The sequence below is a fragment of the Pocillopora damicornis genome, chromosome 3, assembly GCF_964200805.1.
Source record: "Pocillopora damicornis chromosome 3, jaPocDami1.2, whole genome shotgun sequence".
In the NCBI taxonomy this organism is placed as follows: Eukaryota; Metazoa; Cnidaria; class Anthozoa; order Scleractinia; family Pocilloporidae; genus Pocillopora; species Pocillopora damicornis.
In genome coordinates, this window is record NC_142672.1 from 15,852,222 (window position 1) to 15,872,566 (window position 20,345).

Sequence of the window (20,345 nt, forward strand, 5' to 3'; positions counted from 1 at the left end):
TCTTTTCTAGAGACTAATTCAAATTTTTTTTTAGGGAAAACTTTTCGAAGAGTTGCTTTCTTCCTTGTGGTGATGAATAATCCAACAATCTTGATTATGTTGGAGTAGTCATCTTTAAATGGAAAGGAAAGAGTCTCGTAATCATAATTAGTACTTTATGCTGATGAAGAAATAGAACAGTTTCAATCTCCCCTAGCTGCAACATTTGAAGAGTCCTTCCGTTTTTCAAAACATAGCTTTTTCATTAAATCACTCCGATAAGGCGCTGAACCTATTGTGCCCAAGCGTCATCCACAGGTCTGACGCCTCTGCGCCGTTCTCCTTGTTTCCCTCATCGTCACGATCACTATCATCATGGTCATCAACTTCTTCACCCCATTCGAGGGGGGACGTTCCTCAACCAATAGTGGAACCCCAGCAACCATCAGACAGCATAGCTTTGCCCTCCAATAGTTCTTCAAGAACTATACCCGAAGCTTGATCCTTTACCGGACCCTTCTTCTTCTTCCGGATCTCGCCACTAATGGTTGGGTATGGGCCCAGATTCCAGATGAACTCGTTACGGCTGACCTTTTCTTTGCAAAACTTCCAGTTCTCGTCTGCAAACCTGTTGCAAACAAACTGTAGAGTGTCTCCTATCCAACCACGTGCAAAATTACAGCCTCTGACGAAATAAGTTTCCACCGTGGAGTTGTGTCGTGTGCACTCTTTCGACTTTGGAAGTCCAAGAACAAAAGCTCCATGATGGAGTTTTCCATCTAAATCTACGCTTCTAGGGGAAACTCTCTCTTCTCGTTACCCCTGGTTCCCTTTACCGATTTCAATTTAGCTCGTTCCGGTTCAGTTCAGCTTCCTGCTGCCAAAAAATGTTTCTGCTGATTTGCCTCTTCCTTTGGCGAAGCGAACGCTGACATACTCAAGCCTGAGCTTCGTCTTGCCTTAGGCAAATAATAACTAGCAGGGAGAGATGATGAACTAATGTGCTGTGGTAAGTCTGAGACGTCTGTTCCCCATTCCGAGACATCATCGGATCTTCTGTCATGTCTTCAAGTTCGTACACCTGGAGAGGTGTAAGTCCGCTCACTTTGGATGGCACGAATGTTTACCCGAGGTAAACCTTATGAGGTTCGTTCGTTTTTTTGCCAGCACCAGGGTGACAAGAAGGAAGGTTCCATCTGTCTCTGTTGTCAAACCTTTAAGTTAATGGACGGAATGTTGTCATGAGCGTCGTACCCTATATTTCTTTTTGCAAAGAAGTGCATTTGTCGTTGTCTATTGGATCATATGCATAGGGCCCAGCGAGTGTGAAACCAACGTAAAACCAGAGATCTTCCTTGCTTTCGTTGGGATAGAGTGTCATCGAAGTGTAGTTGGATCAGCGCTTTCAATAAGATTTGGAGTAGCTGGCTACCTTGGTAAAGTACCTGCCGGAGGATAATATGAAAAAAAAATTCGATCTTGTCAGCCCACTAGTTCCATTAGAGCAAAATTGCTTCAAACAGAGTTTTCTGTGGCAAACTTTGGTAAATAATTATTTAATATTAGTCTCCTCCTTTGTAACAATTGTTCAACTGATTGTTTATTTCTAACCAAAATTTTCCATTTGCTGAGGTGCAAACCTGCTGCCTGAGTTTCACACAAAGAGTCCAATATCAATAGTTTTTTACTCAAACCTTGTCTATGAAGGTAAAAGTCGCCTGAAAGAAATCTAAAAGACCTCCAGGTGTTTGAGGCCTCATTTCAGCTTCCAAAAAGTCACAGAAAGACCCAGAATGCTGTTAACCATCCAACATCGCATAATACTAGAAACTTTCAATAGGCAGTCAACAAAAATAAAATTAAGGGCCTGTTTACATGGAGGTGGGGGACCCCAGGTAGGTGAGGTAACCCGCCTGTCCATATAATTTCTTATTTTATTTTGTTCACGTTTACATGATAGGCGGGTTGCCCAGTCTGCCAGGTACGGTTACTCTGTCAGCCGGGGTGACAATTTGCCATGTAAACGTGTCAAGGTGGGGTAACTCGCCTAACAGGGGTCGCGTTCATGGCAAAAAGTTCAAAAGCGAAACGTGTATGTTTTAAAACTACATTTCCCAGCAGTCTTATGGCAGAAATCACCAGAAACCGCAACGGACACACAAGGAGTGTAAAATTTTCACATTTCGGAGTATTTAGCGTTGTAAATCGACCATATTTAATTTCCCAAACTATTCCGTATAACGTATTAAGTCAACGGTTCCTCGCAAAACCAAACACTGCGTAACACAACGCGTGACGCTTTCATGAATAAATGCATATGTGTCCGAGAATTAATCTTTCGTCTTTTTTGAGATGTAAGCTTGGGACGCCTCTGCTCAAACTCCTTAATTGCAAGCGCAACAGCAACCTCGGGGTTGTAAGATTGCATGTAAACACGTCTTATTTTTCGACCACGGCTAGGCGGGTTACCTCACCTACCTGGGGTCCCCCACCTCCATGTAAACAGGCCCTAAATAATATCCTGTGTGCATCAAATTTCCGCCTGCATATGTTCTCAAATTCTAAGGCGACGATCCAAACCTTTCTTCGTGTGATCTTTGTTTACAGAGGTTTCTTCTGCTTGAAATTGGAAACAAACCTCTCAGTCTCCTGCTTCGAACGCTGAACGCATTTTTTGTGATTGCAAGTTTTTGTTTTGTTTTATGTTGTGCTTTTTCCTTTTTTCGTTACTGGGTGAAATTAAAGATTTGCGGCTGTGAATTCCACCAGTTTTATTTCCTGGAAAAACCTCAGGATTATTGTTTTCTGCAGAAGTGTTCATTTAAATGTTTACACAAGATAATTACTGGGATACCTGTGGTAGCCCAGTCATAAAATGCCTTTGTTTTTTTGTCGTCTTTTTTTTTTTTACTGGGATACCTGTGGTAGCCCAGTCATAAAATGACTTTGTTTTTTTGTCGTCTTTTTTTTTTTTTTTTTTTTTTTTTCCTCCGCCACAAAATGGAAAAATTGCGCAATAGTACCCAGAGGTCATTGGGCCCTCAACACCATGACAACTAACTGTGATCCAATGAGGTGTTCACATGCTGATCACGCGTGCTATCTTGATGATGATTGACGTTGTCATGCACGGACAGGGCCGGGTCACATGACGAACACGAGATTTTTGCCCATAAAACTATTTTGTCAGTCGTTTTGTATTTCAACGTAATTGGATTACGATCATCTGGAGCATTATGGGGCAAACGCTCAAAATACTTCTAGACGCATACGCAAGTCGTATTGTTCGCGGCCAATCCACACAAAAAGATGTTATTGAGCGGTAATTTTGGATCGGACAGAATCGCGAACGCTTGAAAGCCATGAAAGCATTGAATGCCTTGTATGTCTTGTATGCCAAGTATGCCAATGTCTCTAGTTTCTGGCGATTTCTGCCGTTTTAATCTTGCTTTACCATCACTGTTATTCACGTCATCTACTTTTATTACATTGGTAAAATCTGTACAGACATCACACCAACCAACTCGCACGCAAAGTGAGAAGACTATGTTGAAGGCTTGAAATTATATTACGATCGATTTTCATCAAGAAATGGGCCAGGAATTTTCCACAATAGTGCAAATAATCGTGAAGGCGGATCGCAGAAAAGCGATTGCGTGACGCTCGGTAAGCTGTAAGATGACATGTTATTATATACCAGACGTAAAAACTCTTCAGATTCGTAGTCTGCATTTTGTACCCACTCTGCAGTCTATATTTTGTATCCGGTCTGCAGTCTGCTGTCTGCATTTTGTACTAACAGGTATCCGTGGCACCAATACAGTTTATTTTTGGTTACATTTATTCGTAAAACACACATAATCTACCACAAAATACCTGTGAGTGAGGTAATTCGACATTTTTGTTCTTTCCCACATTAATATTCTTCTCTCCTTTTGTAAGAATGTAGACATCACTCACAATGTTTCAAGTAATCCACCCACTCTACAAAAAAGTAACTCTTGCATGCATAGCATGCTTATGTTTTGAAATAGGTGTGTGTCCCTGGCCAGACTTGAGCGCACTATTTCAGTAAACTAGTCTGACACCCGTAGTATCACTACACTTGATTCCAAGGATCCGATACCATCCAGGTATCCCAGTTACCCTGCTCACAGGGTCTAGTTTGTCGTCTTTTTTTTTTTTTTTTTTTTTTTTTCCTCCGCCACAAAATTGAAAAATTGCGCAATAGTACCCAGAGGTCATTGGGCCCTCAACACCGTGACAACTAACTGTGATCCAATGAGGTGTTCACATACTGATCACGCGTGTTATCCCTCAACACCATGACAACTAACTGTGATCCAATGAGGTGTTCACATGCTGATCACGCGTGTTAGCTTGATGATGATTGACGTTGTCATGCACAGACAGGGCCGGGTCACATGACGAACACGAGATTTTGCTTATAAAACTCTTCGGTCAGTTCTTTTGTATTTCAGCGTATTTGGATTGCGATTTCCTGGAGCATTATAGCGCAAACGCGCAAAATACTTACAGACGCATATACAAGTCGTATTAATCGCGGCTAATCCACACTGAAAGATGTTATTGAGCGGTAATTTTGGAACGGATTGAGTCGAACGCTTGAAAGCCATTAAAGCCTTGAATGCCTTGTATGCTAAGTATGCCAATGTCTTAGTTGAAAAACGTTCACTTGTTGCAAAAAGCAAAATCTGAAATCTGAAACCAAACTGCATATACTCTATGCAATCTATTGAACAACGCTACTACCGTGAGACTGAAGAACATAACTATATGGGATGCAAACTGCTTGTGAAGAAAGACGACATGTTGGATTCACTTCATGGCTAGGAACGTAGCTACGATAACAGTACGAATGGTATTAATTTCACGATCAGAAAGGTGAATCTTATGTTCGTTTTCATTGTAGTTGTATGGATATTCTTTTTTAATAAATACGTGATCCAAAACCCTGTGTTTTTTTGTCTATAATGTTGTTATGTTAAATATTGTTTACGCAATTGTCTTGTCACAAGCGGCCCAAGCTCACGTCTCGAGAAAAAGCCAACGATTAATTCATGAACGCGTCACGCGTTGTGTGACTCGGTGTTAAGTTACGAGAGGAACTGCACGTTATAAGGAATAGTACAGGGAACGAAGTACGGTCGATTTACAACGATACATATTTCGAAATATGAACAGTTTTCTCGTAAAATCAATAAAACTTACTCATACCCTGTGTATCCGTTGTATTTTCTGGCGATTTCTGCCGTTTTAAGCTTGCTTTACCAACACTGTTGTTCATATCATCTACTTTTATTACGTTGATAAAATCTGTACAGACATCACACCAACCAACTCGCGCGCAAAGTAAGAAGACTGTATAAAAGGCTTGAAATAATATTGCGATCGATTTTCATCAAGAAATGGGCCAGGAATATTCCACAATAGTGCAAATAATCGTGAAGGCGGATTGCAGAAAAGCGATTGCGTGACGCTCGGTAAGCTGTAAGATGGCATGTTATTATATACCAGTCGTAAAAACTCTTCAGATTCTTAGACTGCATTTTGTACCCACTCTGCAGTGTGCAGTCTATATTTTGTATCCGGTCTGCTGTCTGCATTTTGTACTAACAGGTATCCGTGGCACCAATACAGTTTATTTTTGGTTACATTTATTGCAAAACACACGTAATCTACCACAAAATACCTGTGAGTGAGGTAATTCGACATTTTCGTTCTTTCCCACATAAATATTCTTCTCTCCTTTTGTAAGAATGTAGACATCACTCACAATGTTTCAAGTAATCCACCCACCCTACAAGAAAGGAACTCTTGCACGCATAGCATGCCTATGTTTTGAAATAGGTGTATGCCCTTGGCCAGACTTGAGCGCACTATTTCAGTATACTAATCCGACACCCGTAGTATCACTACGCTTGATTCCAAGGATCCAGTACCATCCAGGTATCCCAGTTACCCTGCTCACAGGGTCTAGTTGTTTTGTTTTTTTCCTCCGCCACAAAATGGAAAAATTGCGCAATAGTACCCAGAGGTCATTGGGCCCTCAACACCATGGCAACTAACTGTGATCCAATGAGGTGTTCACATGCTGATCACGCGTGCTATCTTGATGATGATTGACGTTGTCATGCACGGACAGGGCCGGGTCACATGACGAACACGAGATTTTTGCCCATAAAACTATTTTGTCAGTCGTTTTGTATTTCAACGTAATTGGATTACGATCATCTGGAGCATTATGGGGCAAACGCTCAAAATACTTATAGACGCATACACAAGTCGTATTGTTCGCGGCCAATCCACACAAAAAGATGTTATTGAGCGGTAATTTTGGATCGGACAGAATCGCGAACGCTTGAAAGCCATGAAAGCATTGAATGCCTTGTATGTCTTGTATGCCAAGTATGCCAATGTCTTAGTTGAAAAACGTTCACTTGTTGTAAAAAGCAAAATCTGAAATCTGAAACCAAACTGCATATACTCTATGCAATCTATTGAACAACGCTACTACCGTGAGACTGAAGAACATAACTATATGGGATGCAAACTGCTTGTGAAGAAAGACGACATGTTGGATTCACTTGATGGCAAGGAACGTAGCTACGATAACAGTACGAATGGTATTAATTTCACGATCAGAAAGGTGAATCTTATGTTTGTTTTCATTGTAGTTGTATGGATATTCTTTTTTAATAAATACGTGATCCAAAACCCTGTGTTTTTTTGTCTATAATGTTATGTTAAATATTGTTTACGCAATTGTCTTGTCACAAGCGGCCCAAGCTCACGTCTCGAGAAAAAGCCAACGATTAATTCATGAACGCGTCACGCGTTGTGTGACTCGGTGTTAAGTTACGAGAGGAACTGCACGTTATAAGGAATAGTACAGGGAACGAAGTATGGTCGATTTACAACGATACAAATTTCGAAATATGAACAGTTTTCTCGTAAAATCAATAAAACTTACTCATACCCTGTGTATCCGTTGTATTTTCTGGCGATTTCTGCCGTTTTAAGCTTGCTTTACCATCACTGTTGTTCACATCATCTACTTTTATTACGTTGATAAAATCTGTACAGACATCACACCGACCAACTCGCGCGCAAAGTAAGAAGACTATATTGAAGGCTTGAAATAATATTGCGATCGATTTTCATCAAGAAATGGGCCAGGAATATTCCACAATAGTGCAAATAATCGTGAAGGCGGATTGCAGAAAAGCGATTGCGTGACGCTCGGTAAGCTGTAAGATGACATGTATTATATACCAGACGTAAAAACTCTTCAAAACTCTTGTACTAACAGGTGTCCGTGGCACCAATACGGTTTATTTTTGGTTACATTTATTCGCAAAACACACATTATCTACCACAAAATACCTGTGAGTGAGGTAATTCGACATTTTCGTTCTTTCCCACATTAATATTCTTCTCTCCTTTTGTAAGAATGTAGACATCACTCACAATGTTTCAAGTAATCCACCCACCCTACAAAAAAGTAACTCTTGCATGCATAGCATGCCTATGTTTTGAAATAGGTGTATGCCCTTAGCCAGACTTGAGCGCACTATTTCAGTGTACTAGTCCGACACCCGTAGTATCACTACACTTGATTCCAAGGATCCAGTACCATCCAGGTATCCCAGTTACCCTGCTCACAGGGTCTAGTTGAATTTAATCAATCAGCCAATGTTTCTAGCTGTCCCCATGGCTCGTGTTTCACAGCGGATCGTCAACAATAGTCCTGTTAGCGTAGAACAAGGTAATCTTTGGTTTCTCAGCCAATGCAGCTTTTTTATACAAAATTTTAGATGAAAAGTGTTTAATGGCCTTTCTGTACTTCTCTTCACAACCAAGCCTAGGTTAAGCGTCTTAAGCTGTTTTAACCAATTTTGATTTTTAAGTTTGTTTACTAACCAGCAGCTGAGAAGAACTACTGTTGTTTTATTTATCTAAAGTATTTCATGATTTTAGTTCAGCACAAATTTGTTTGAAAATTATCTAGATAACCGACGATATGTACTTGTTAAGGACACTAGCCAGAAAGCTCATTTTTATTATTGATTATTGATTAGTTCACTAATTTCAGAATGATCTTAGATACGTACATAGTTACAATGTTTATCTGTTTTTTCTGCATTTCTATTGGTTTTGTAATTGGACCTTTCGACGTCACCACGCGCATATAAAAGATTAGTTTAGCGTCCCTTTAATCAGTTCTTCTTAAGTTTTTTTAGTTGTCTTGACAAACTTTCGCTCTTTCTCGATTTCTCAACCTTTGGCACAAGCGGGACCGATATGTGAGTACTTTTGTAACTTTGTTTTTCTAGTCTACCTTTTCAGTGTTGGGCGATAATATACGAACAGTTATTCCGTTGTATTGTAGTATTCGCGATTGATTTAAGATTTAAAAGCCAAAATTGTACCAAATGCAAGTGAACGCCCACTATCTAGATAAGAACAATGGGCTGTTATCCAGCCACCTAAAATTTTTGTAATTTGTATCGAAACCTTTGTACATTGTACTGTTTTATTTGCTCTTTGTCATTTTTAATCTCTTTATCGACATTTAGGTCCAATTCTTTACACGTGATTCTTTAATTATGCATTCCGCGACATTTCACTATATTGATATAGCTTCGTTGCATTGTTGTTTCAGTTTACGATCGATAGATTGATTGATTGTGCAATTGCTCGTGATTTTTCGTCGTTGATTGTGGTTCGTGGTTGATTGCCTTTCAAGAATAAAAATTCGTACGAACAGTCTACTTTGGCTCGTAATATCGATCTGTAAATTAGTCCCCAGCACCTCGTTAACCGCGTTTGGAGCGACGCCCCTTGGGACTTGAGACACTAGATTTTTTGGTCGCCGCAAACGCTACAGTACTTCTACTTCGAGCGTGGTTAACTTTTATAGAACACACGAAACAAGCAGAGAAAGAAAACTGCTAGTGAAAGAATGAATCTAACAAACAAAGACTATAGAGTGAATACTCTAGTACTAAATTGACTGTTATTTTTTATGTTATTTATTTACCTTTTTGTTCTGTAAATTTGACTTGGACGTGGATCCGGCGATTCACGACCGAATACCCGCCGGAGCTCCGGCGGGTGCCGGGTGTTATTGAAAGCACTGGTTGGATTCCTTGGTACGAAATAATGCCTTTACTGCCAACTTCTTTCCGACCTTCCACTTGTTCCAACCTCTCAGAAGAATCCTTGCCTTCCAGAACTCCGTCTTGGTTTTCCATTTGGTTTCTAACGACTGAAACTCCTGGCTACTTAGAATGGCGTCGGGGCCAATCCCTTCATCAAGAAAGTACTCACCACCGGATTTCCCAAATCCTGAACCTGCTTTTTCTCGAACAATGCTACCACAATTTTCGACAGATTCCCTTGCTGTTGCATTGCAAGGTGCAAGAGATCTATTTGGGATTGGAAAGTGAATCATGTAGTAAAAAAGGTGGGCCCATTCCAAATTTGGATACTTTCGTACCCATTCGCTAACAACGTTGTCAAGCTCTTGAACTGGAGGTTTCTGTTTAAGTTGAAGACTCACCTTGGAGCAAATCAACATGTCATTATAGCTTCCAAGCCCACGAAGGCAAAGAGGCTTCAGCACCGGGTTGTTGCCAATAGACTGGAAATGGCCAACTTTACACCAATTCACAAAAAGGGACACAAGCACAAATATGAGAATTACTGTCAAATCTCGTTAATCTCTGTTGTTTGCAAAGCGGCCTCTACCATCTGTATTGGAAGAAGAATCATTAGCCGAGCCAACTATCCTTTCTGTCGACCCGGTCCCAGAGCAGTTAACCGACCGAATAATAGATGATGGGACCATCCATCGAAAAAAGAAGTTGATTGACTCAAAGTGCTTCACCTACAATGTTAAGGAGCGCGGGAAAGAGACCATCTATTGGCAGTGTGCGGTGCGCCCGAAAGGGAATTATTGCAGGGCTACTTTGAAAGAAAGGAATGGACACTTTATGACGGGAAAACAGGCCCAACTCCCCCGCTACTGGTGCCGTTACCGCCATCAAGATTCTCACTGCTGTGAAGGAGCAGGCATTACAGGATGTTTTCAAGCCGGCCTCTGCAATCGTCGAAGAGGTGAGTATGCTAAACAAATAACCTGTTCAAAATTCGGAAGGTGAATCTTACGTTGTGTTTTCTTTCTTATTCCATTTACAGGTGCTCTTGGACGAACTCAACTCCGCCCCGTGTGATGCCCTTCCCAAACCTAGTTACATCGCCAGACGGGAAAACAGACAGCGACAACGTCATAGGCCTGAAGATCCAGTCGACCTAGAATTCGTCCTGGATGAGACTCACCTGCCCGAAGACTTCCTACGAGCAGACGTCGAAGCAAGGAACCGGCGACATCTGGTATTTGCGGTTGCAGAGCAGCTCGAACTTCTTTCAAAGGCGAAGACATGGTACATCGACGGAACATTCAAACTTGTCCGCCAGCAATTTACCGAACTGTTGACAGTGAGTGCGTTCGTCAGGTCCGGTGATGCTGCCAAACAAGTGCCCCTTGTATATGTATTGCTGTCGTTCCGCAAAAAGAAGGATTATAAGAAGGTGAGTTATCCAACATATACTTATGTAGATCCCAAAAAACTAGTAAAACTGGAACTCGGATAACCCTTTCTCTTGATCAAAATTTCACTTAATTTTACCCTTTTGCTACAGTTTTGGTTTATTTGAATTATTATGTTAATTTTATGTTTCTCAGGTTCAAAAGCTTGGTCTGGCTGTGGCATACAGCAATGATGACGGCATCCACCAGTGTGTTAAGATGCTCATGGCGCTGCCTTACCTGCCCCACCAAGAAATTCCAGCGAGTTTCCAGAGGCTGAAGTTGCAAGCGACCAACCCCGTGCTTTATGAGTTGGTATAGTATGTAGACAACCAATGGATCAACACCAACATAACAGTCTTGCTTGGCAACCATGTGATGATTCTTGAGCACGTGCTGTATTCAAGATGACGGCGTTTTCCAATTTTCCAATCGTGGTGATGTGAACCTTCATTCGAAACAGAATGCTTCCACAAATAAAACAACAACAGTTAGAACCCTACTGTAACTGATATTACTAATTTTTTTTTAATTTTCGTGTTCTATTTTAGGATTACTATCTCCGTGATATCAAACGACAGCGAAACGAACAACTTGAGTTTCACGAGTTAACATTTTACGAGTTTATTCCTTCCGATTTGCTTAAGATGTTACTTTTCTTCAAGTTTAAACACTCGATAAAATTTCGGGCGACATGACTTAGGATTTCGGGCGACATGAATATGAATTTCGGGCAAATGACCCTGGTTTCGGGCGACATTACTTCGGGCGAGATGTCTTTCGGGCGAATTGACCGTAAACCATCCGAAGACTTCGTTCTCTAAATCAGCACCGACTGTGCCATCGCCTATGGCTTATTCCTCTAAGAAGACAGGTTCGGTTAATCTTTTTCGATCAAGATACAGTCGGAAAACATGACACCTCAGAGACTTCATCGTGTATGCCATTCCACTGCAGGCTTCTTCAAGACAACGTATAGCTGTATATTCGATACTTATCCCTGATGTAACCACGTCACCAACGAGAGGAAGTGCGGGGCGCCAACCATAATATCCATTGGTTTCATTCTATTCCTAAAGGAGCAGTCCTCCAAGTACTTCATTAATTTCTTTAATCGCTGCGCTTTGTTTGTCTGCATTTGTATCATGCAAAGAGCCTAGTGCAACTGCACTAGGGAGGACAACACAACCATCACTGTATTTTGTTGAGGAAACAACACATATCTAGGATCGATTTGTGCGTCCTCTCTGAGTTACTCAAGAAAGTCATTAGGATGCTATGAATGTGACTTTGAAGCCTTTCTTCTATTTTAACGTAGCCCCGTCCAAAAAGTTCCAAACTAAACAAAATGACCCTTTTTTTCTCTCTCCAGGACTTCCTCAGCCTCCCTTCTTTTCTGGCTGTCGCTCATAATATTAATCAAGATGTCCTTAACAAGACTCGTCTCCGTGTCGTTGAGCTTTCGTAAGGGTGTTATCTCAAACTATGTCTTAGCTGCTGATTTCCAGATTGGCAGCGTAGTAAGCACAACACATTTTGCCCTTCTTTTCATGATTTAATCTGTCGAATGACGTACATCATTCTCTGGAAAGTTGTCAACGAGAACAAGTACAGGAAGTGAATAGTTTGAATTCTTCTCGTCATATGCAATGCGCTGGAAGTTGTCAATTTAAAATCCGTAAAAGATGTTACTGCTCTTACCACAGCGCAGCGATAGTCCTCTCTTTGGTTCCGAACGATCTTACGCCAAAGAGTAGTTGCACCAGATCCTGGCTCGTAGGGAACGGTTACAGTCTTCACGTAGTAGTTGGCATCCATGTTTTCTTTAGACAAAGACTTCAGCGCCTTATCAACTTTAGCAGTTACCTCTTTTTCAAGACTTCGAGCGATGGTATGGTTTTGCATTAGATTAATCTGACTGGCCTGAGCGCCTTTGTAAAATTCATCTCGCTCCCTTCCAATAGCCTCTGCGAACATGGGCACCTGAGGATTTGGGCCGTATACTTCTAAATCATTCCAAGAGTTTATGATTTTGTTAAGAACCACTTTGCCTTGTCCAGTGGAATACGAAAGTTCCGTTTTGGCTCCAAGTTCTTCAAACTTGGAAGGCCCCATCATTTCACGGACGATTTCCTTCAATAAGCTCCAGGGAATACCAGTTATGGAGCAATCCTTCAGTTCCCGCTGAGGAGCAGGTTTAGAGGCTTGGATAAACCTCTGCCACTTCAGTAGCTTCACTTAGAGTGGTAACGCAACTACTTTCCAAGTTTGAAAGTGCTTTCATGCAATCTCAGGAACTGCATTCTTCGCTAGACAGAAAAACGCACACAAGCTTACCTGAAAGAAAGCATTCTTTCAAAGCTGATAAAGCTCGGTACAGACAATCCTTGGAACACTTTATCCAGTTTCCTTTCGGTATTTCTTTATACTAAGAATCCAAGTTGCTTTATCGGGTGTCACTTCTTCGAAATCATCATTGGTGTTCGCAGTGCGCACGACAATAATTGTCGCGCGCACTGCGTCGCTTATCTCATTACAGGCATAATGCAGGCCGTCTACTTTAGATGCAGGGTCGAATAAATCAAACACGGCAACCGAAGTAGTGTTTTGAAAAAAGATAGTTGAGGTGATCTTCTGTACAGGCCAGGTAGCTTATTTGCGACAAGTATGTAGCCATTATCTTTATAGTTCACTTCACGTAATCTCTCTCGCACATCAATACTGAATCTTTTTGCGTCAGCTTCCTCGAGACTGTGTTCTGCTAAAACAAAATTTATTTAATTTTATCCCTTTTCAATTTCTTTAAAAAAAAGTATCATTGACTCCTATTATGGAATTGTTTCTTTCGGATTTTCATTGCGACGATGTCATCATAGATGGGGATTTCAATCTCGTATCAGATATTGAAAAAGACAAGTAACGTGGCCTCCCCAAAACACACGAAAACAATTAAAAAAATTATCAAGGATTTCTTAGAAAATCTTGATTTACTCGATGCTTGGAGGGTCCTCAACCCAGATGAATACAGACATACCTGGAGACCGAGGGAACCGCAGATCCACTGTCGGCTCGACTTCTTTCTACTTAGTCAAAGGAAGTTCGGGAGCGTAAACTCAATAGACATCTCTCCGGGATACAAGAAAGATCACTATCTGGTTACTTTAAAGATATCGCTCCATACAAATCAAAGAGGACCAGCTTTCTGGAAATTAAGCACTTCCTTTCCACTTGAAACTGATTATGTCAACCTGATCAAAACAACAATTAAGATGGCGAAAGATGACTTCAAAGGAGATAACACGGTTAGCCCTGCACTTTTATGTCGTACGTCGTACGCGGCACACAAAAATAAAATTTCTAAACGAAGCGAAACAGAAATTGAACGATGGATTGCTTCACTAGAAAAGGATCTAGACAGCAGCTCAAAAGCCGAATTGAGAAAAAGTGCAGATATTACAACTCAATGGCCTAAAGAGTGAACTGAAAAAAAATTGAATCCCGCACGAAAGGTCCTATCTTAAGATCTAAAATCAATTGGCATAATGTAAGGGATAAAATTAAAAATAGGAGATGAACTTTGTTCGTTTGTCTCACGATAGAGTCACTCATGATGTAGATCGCGACGTTTCGAATGCAATACTGCTAGTCTTCATTAGGCGATGAGGTCGATTGTTTACGTGTCGCTATTTGTAGCACGTTGGTAGGCTGTTATTGGTGCATTTCGATCCTCATTATTATTCCGGTCGTTATATGGTGTTCCCTCATAGGTCCTCATAAATCGGCCGTTGTGTTGTTTGATCGTGGGTATCCAAGCTTCGAGAATGTCGATACCGCTATCCCTATTGATGTTGTTGGGATGAAGTCTTATGTGGATAGCCTCTCTGACCCTAGGTGTGTACCAGTGGGGGTTACGATCAACTTAATCTTGCTCCAAATAGGAATATGCCCCTTTTCGTCAGCGTGCTCCGAAACCCCAGAGGTCTGAGTACGAGCAAACCGTATATCTCTGTCATGTTCTTTTATCCTTTCTCGCATAGATTTCCCAGTTTCACCGATGTACACTTTGCCGCAATCGCACGGAATCTTGTAAACGACACTGTCTTGTTTTGATGGTTCCAGGGCGTCTTTAGGTGGTACTAAGTTAGACCTAAGTGTTGTGTCCGTGATGTTGTAGGCAGCGGGGAAGAACCTCAGATACACTCTTTATGTAAGGGAGAACGGCAGTAGATTTAAATTCCTGCGCGGGTTCTTTGTTGTCTTCGCGAGTTTTCGTGCAAATGAGGAAGGAAAACCATTAGTAACAAGTACTGATGACAAGTGTTTCTTTTCCTCAGAGATAACTGACGGTTTTTTTGTGGGGGTTTGACTCGATCGTATAGACACTTAAGAATACCAAGCTTCACTGACTGAGGGTGGTGTGAATCATAAGCTAGGTACTGGTCAGTGTGGGTGGGCTTTCTGTAGACAGTGATGGTGAGAAGACTGTCTGAATCCCTTGTAATCGTTGTGTCGAGAAAAGGAATGGTATTATCTTTCTCGATTTCCATGGCATAACGAATAATAGGATGTTGACTGTTTAGAAATTGTAAAAAGCCGTCCAAATGGTGCCGGTATAAGACTTTACAAGTGTCCTCTACATATCGTTTCCAGATCTTAGGTTTGCAAGTAGCATTTCTTATCGCTTGTTCCTCAAATTCTTCCATGAAGATGCTTGCTATAACCGCAGAAACAGGGCTTCCCACAGCTGCTCCGTCTTTTTGTTCATAAATCGACCCGTTGTATTGGAAATATGTCAATCCTAAGACGAAATTCAAGAGGTCGGCAATTTGTGTAGGTGTTAAGTTCGTGCGGTTAGTAAGATCGCTGTCGTTCTCAAGTTTTCGTAATGCGGCTTGAACTGCACCTTCGATCGGTACGTTTGTAAACAAGGATTCTACGTCAAAAGATACCATGACCTATTATCGCGCACTTTTTCATGACTGATGGTTGACACGAAGTGCGTAGGGTCAGTAACTGAGTAGTCTGACTTGTCTGTCAAGGGGGACAGGATATTAGCTAGGTATGCCGATAGATCGTAAGCAAAGGTGTTAATACATGATACAATTTGTCCTAGTGGTGTGTTGGGCTTGTATATCTTAGGTAAGCCGTAGATCCTGGGTGGCTGTTTGTGCCTAGGTTTGATCTTGTTACAGATGGTTTCCGATAGTTGTCCACTCAGTGAGGTTACGGCTTAGCCGGTCTGTTGGGTCTTTGTTAAGGAGTCGGTACGGAGCCGTTTCAATAAAGATTTTTTTAAAAAAAAATTTAAAAAATGTTTTTTAAGCCTGGGAAAACGGCATTACAAGCCAGGAACTATGGACAAGCTTTAAGTTAATGATAATGAGTTTGTTACTTCAGACCATGTAGACAATATTGTGTGAATGTCAATCCTTTTATACGAAGCTCTATACATCCAATGTCACTTCACTTTCGTCAATAGCAACCTCTGAATTCTTGGATCGTGAGAGGAATACTTTTCTTAACGAGGAAGAACGTATATCATGCGAAGGCCTTTTAACAGAGGAAGAATGTCTGGTAGCAACTTAATCAAACTAGTTTCATGAGAAAAAAACTGGTTTACAGGAGAAAACATTCTGCTAATTGGAAATGTCATTCGGTACGCAAAAGGAAAAAACGGGACTACTTTTATTTCTAGATTTTGAAAACGCTTTTTATACAATTGAATGGCCCTTTATCTTCCAAACTCTTGAATATTTCGGCTTTGCCCAAAATTTCGCGAACTGGATAAAATGTTTCTATGGTGACATAGAAAGTTGTGTCATAAACGGCTGGGCAAGCTCTTACTTCAAAATCAATAGAGTTAGGCTGCCCTCTTAACCTCGTTTTTTCCTTTTGACAGTTAAAGTTCTTGCGACAAAAAATAAGAGGAAATAAGAATATTTAAGGTATATCTGTCAAAGGCAAGGAAATAAAAACAGGTCAGTATGCTGATGATACCACGTTAATATTAGATGGATCAAAGAAATCCCTAACAGCTGCTCCCAATTGAAAACTTTAGCAAGGCCTCTGGACTCAAACTTAACAGCAAGAAAACCAAAGCTCTTTGGATTGTCCTCTGCAGCAGACAGGGCATAAATCTCCACCCGGAAAGAAATTTAATGGCAAAAGAATGAAGCTAGAAGCTTGGGCACATGGCTATCGACAGGTTCCAAAGCTATTGTTCTTTTAAACTGCACTGAAACATGAGAAAAAGTCCGAAATATTTTAAATAACTGGAAACATCGCAGACTACCTCTCTTAGAAAAAAATCACGGTCTTAAAAAGTCTTGTTGCCTCACAACTCGTTTACATTATGACACCCCTATGCTTTAGTGAGAAAATCATTCATGAAATAAACACAATCTTCTATTCATTTGTTTGGAATGGAAAAGGTGATAAAATTAAACGAAGTGTAATGATTGATGGCTATGCGGAACGTGGTCTAAAAATGTTTGATATTTAACCTTTCTTTTTGGCAAGGCTCTAAAAGCCACGTGGATCACAAAATACGTAGATGCAGCCAACCAAGGCGAATGGAAACTTTTCTTTGATCGAGAATTAGAGAGGATTGGTAACAGCTTGCCTTTCACGGGGAATCTTAACACAAGACACTTAAAAAATCTTTAAGAGCTCGGTAAAATTAATAAAAGAAATTTTACTATTATGGTCAGAAACGAATTTTGAGGAATGCATAACCTCCAAAAGTCAATTACTAGAGCAAAGTATTTGGCACAACTCACCTATTAAAACTGATGAACAGCCCTTAATATTAAAAGCATGGCATGGCCATAGTATTGGCAAAGTAAAATATTTCAAAAATGATGAGAACAACTTTCTTACTCTACAAGACTTTCAAAGTAAATTTAAAATAGTAGTACAGTCTTTAGTATACATCGTAATAATTTCCACGTTAAAATCTCTGTGGAATGCATGCAGAAGGAATTTCAATACAAACATCAGCAACAAATATGAAAGCTTTCCGACAACGTTAATTAAGTCTCAAAACCTTGCCGACTCGTTTATGAAAAAACTTATTGCAGCGAAGAAACGTGCCTCGACCAAAAGTCAGCAGAAATGGGCAGCTGATTGTAGAGCAGAACAAAACGACATAAACTGGAGTACGGCCCATAAGTTAGCCTATGATTATACAAAAAGCACGAAACTTAGAGAATTTCAGTTCAAACTCTTGCATAGAGGGTTGCAACAAACGATTTTCTAGTTAGAATAGGAGTAGAAGAGAGCCTTAAATGCTCTTTCTGCGATGAGGATCCTGATCGTCTCCATCACCTCTTGGGGAGCTGCTTAAAACGAAATATTTTTGGTACAGACTACTACTAAAACTTAAACACCGTCAAACTGTATCTGATAATTATGTTTTAGAAACAGCTGTAGCGATAGGACTTAAATCAGATTTGGCAAAATCTATATGCCAATTAGACTTTTGTTTCCTCGTAGCCAGACATTAAATCTGGCTCTGCAAAACAAAAGAATCCGTTCCTGAGATGAACGGCTTTCTCGATTTCTTTAAATCAAAGTGCGCTTTACAAAAATCAAGTGAAACCGAAAACGTAAAAACAAAATACTGGACCTTTCTAGATATTCTACTTCCAAACACAACCCGATAATTGCAGATCGAATTTATCTTTCTTTGGAGCGTTGCCCCTTCTCCACTGACACATGCTTCTTTGCTCAGTTTTGGTTCACTGTTCTGCCTCTGTGCACTTAATGCTGATTACTGCCGGTGCATAAACATGCTCTATACTTATTTAGTTATCTATTTACAGTTATTTATTCATCGGTTTGTTTTTCTGGCCTCCTCCTCCACCTGCATGGTGTTCCCCTGGTTCATGTGCGTGGTTCACAAGTTTACATGGGTACTGCTTAATCTTCCCCTGCTCCGCAGTTGAGGAAGCTGACTTTTTAAGCAGCAAATCTCGGCTGAAAGTTGTTTCTGTCTCTGTTTTATTTTTTTAGAAGGCACGGTAACGAATCCTGCAATCTGATTGGTTCTTTACGCGGTCCGTATTTTCTTATCTCTGCCCACGGGTAACGGTAACGCTTTCGTGAGTCGCCGGGTACATCCCAACTTTCGCTGCCATTTTAAACTCGTGAATTGAATAATTTACAATCCTTGAACTTGAAAACAATCCGAAGATTCCTTAAAAATATCACCTACTCCGAAGCGCTCGGAGTTTAAAGGTGTTCAGAAGCTTTTTCTGTTATGGCGTGTGGACAAAATCGATCATTACATCAGTTTCGTATGATGTGTTTTTCCTGTGTGAAGCAACAAAAGGTGCCGGCGACTGACGAAATTACAGGTTAACACGAAAATCAAACGACACTTAAATAATTTTGGCTACCGATTTTCAGTGAATTTTTGAAGAGCAATTTTCTTTTAAGTTTCAAGACAATTTGAAGATTCAAAATAAATATTACGTAATAAAATGCGAAAGAAATGAAATTCTATCTTGTTCTTGATTATACGTTGCCTAGCACGTGACCAAAATCTACCCAGGCGGAAATCCAAAACGACGGTGGCAGTCTGGGCTTAGTTACATCACCCAAAAGTCGTTCCCGTTTGTCTCATTTGATGAAGAGGGAAACATTAATGTTTTCATTAAGACAGTATTTCCTTGATTTTTCAATATTTACATAACAGACAGTAAATTTCACTTTTCACCCACATTTACTTTCAACCTTTTCAGTTGAACCAGAAACAAAAACGATATTGTTTAAAACACATGACATCATCCACCCTTGTCAAATGTAATTGCATTTCAATTGTAATGCCTTCTTATCCCTACGTTATTTTGTTACTTTTGTATAAGCATTAGTGTCATTAGGTTGATTGACAAGCGGCCTAAAAACCGTTTGCAATTAATTTTAATCGTTCACAAAAAGGATCTAGAAAGTTAAGACGTGAGGTTTTTTATTACAGTTGAACAAATCGATGGAACTTTCATTCATTTAATCTCTGAATTTTCTCAAACAATTTGTTCGTGGTGAAAGGGCGAGCGAAGTTTTAATTTCAGTTCTAAAAAAAATATACGCTCTCGATGAGTCTTTCCAAGTCCGTTCAATTTGGACATTTGTACTGTATATTGCACAACAGAAACTGAAGGAATTCAATGAGAAGAGGCCGCATTAAATCCCCTTGTGTCCCGTTGGAGTGTATCATTCGAATCTAGTTTTTACAAAATTAATTACTGTCCAAAAGCTCAGGTGGATAACAATCACACAAAGGATCATAACAGGTGACGGTTACAGTTTAACACTAATTACAGATATGATCTAATAACAACAGTTTACGGCTGACTGTATTGAAACCGGTATCATTTACGCATCCTGAACTTGTCCAAATCTCTCAGTTTCTGCGTTGAATTTTATATATTTTTTGCGCTAGCATTTAAAATTGATAACTATAAATCCTATCGTTACAAAAGACCAGATTCACTGGGACCTCCCAGCCAGTAAATAACATATATGTATCACATGAACTTGTTTCTTTTTATTTTTGTTTGGACAATTCATTGCATTTGTCTTGCCGTTGCGGTTTGGAGGCTCCTTCCTGGAATGTTGCCTTCGAAGCTTATTAGCTTATTAGCATGGCGGCCGGATGCAAACTCAGGCTCTCTGCGAACATTTGTATATTTCTCTGCATTTATGTGTCTTTTGTAAACTACAAGTCCTTATATCTGCAGAAGAGCACTTT

At 40.3% G+C, this 20,345-nt stretch overlaps 1 protein-coding gene and 1 non-coding gene across 2 annotated transcripts in view; one reads left to right on the top strand and one right to left on the bottom strand.

Annotated features, from left to right (window-relative positions):
* Nucleotides 1-396: 396 nt before the first annotated feature.
* LOC113670182 (uncharacterized) overlaps nucleotides 397-20,345 on the bottom strand; it is a 44,362-nt gene continuing 24,413 nt past the window's right edge. Inside the window, exons 15-20 of the transcript XR_016184729.1 lie at nucleotides 15,002-15,392; nucleotides 14,494-14,795; nucleotides 11,358-13,355; nucleotides 9,141-9,660; nucleotides 1,251-1,381; nucleotides 397-846 (exon numbers count right to left, since the gene is read on the bottom strand). This is a non-coding gene — a transcript (uncharacterized LOC113670182). The remainder of the gene's footprint in view (nucleotides 847-1,250; nucleotides 1,382-9,140; nucleotides 9,661-11,357; nucleotides 13,356-14,493; nucleotides 14,796-15,001; nucleotides 15,393-20,345) is intronic.
* The window catches only part of LOC113682717 (uncharacterized), a 145,868-nt gene continuing 133,783 nt past the window's right edge, over nucleotides 8,261-20,345 (top strand). Inside the window, exon 1 of the mRNA XM_089201586.1 lies at nucleotides 8,261-8,306. The gene's annotated coding sequence lies outside the window, so the exon portion shown is untranslated. The remainder of the gene's footprint in view (nucleotides 8,307-20,345) is intronic.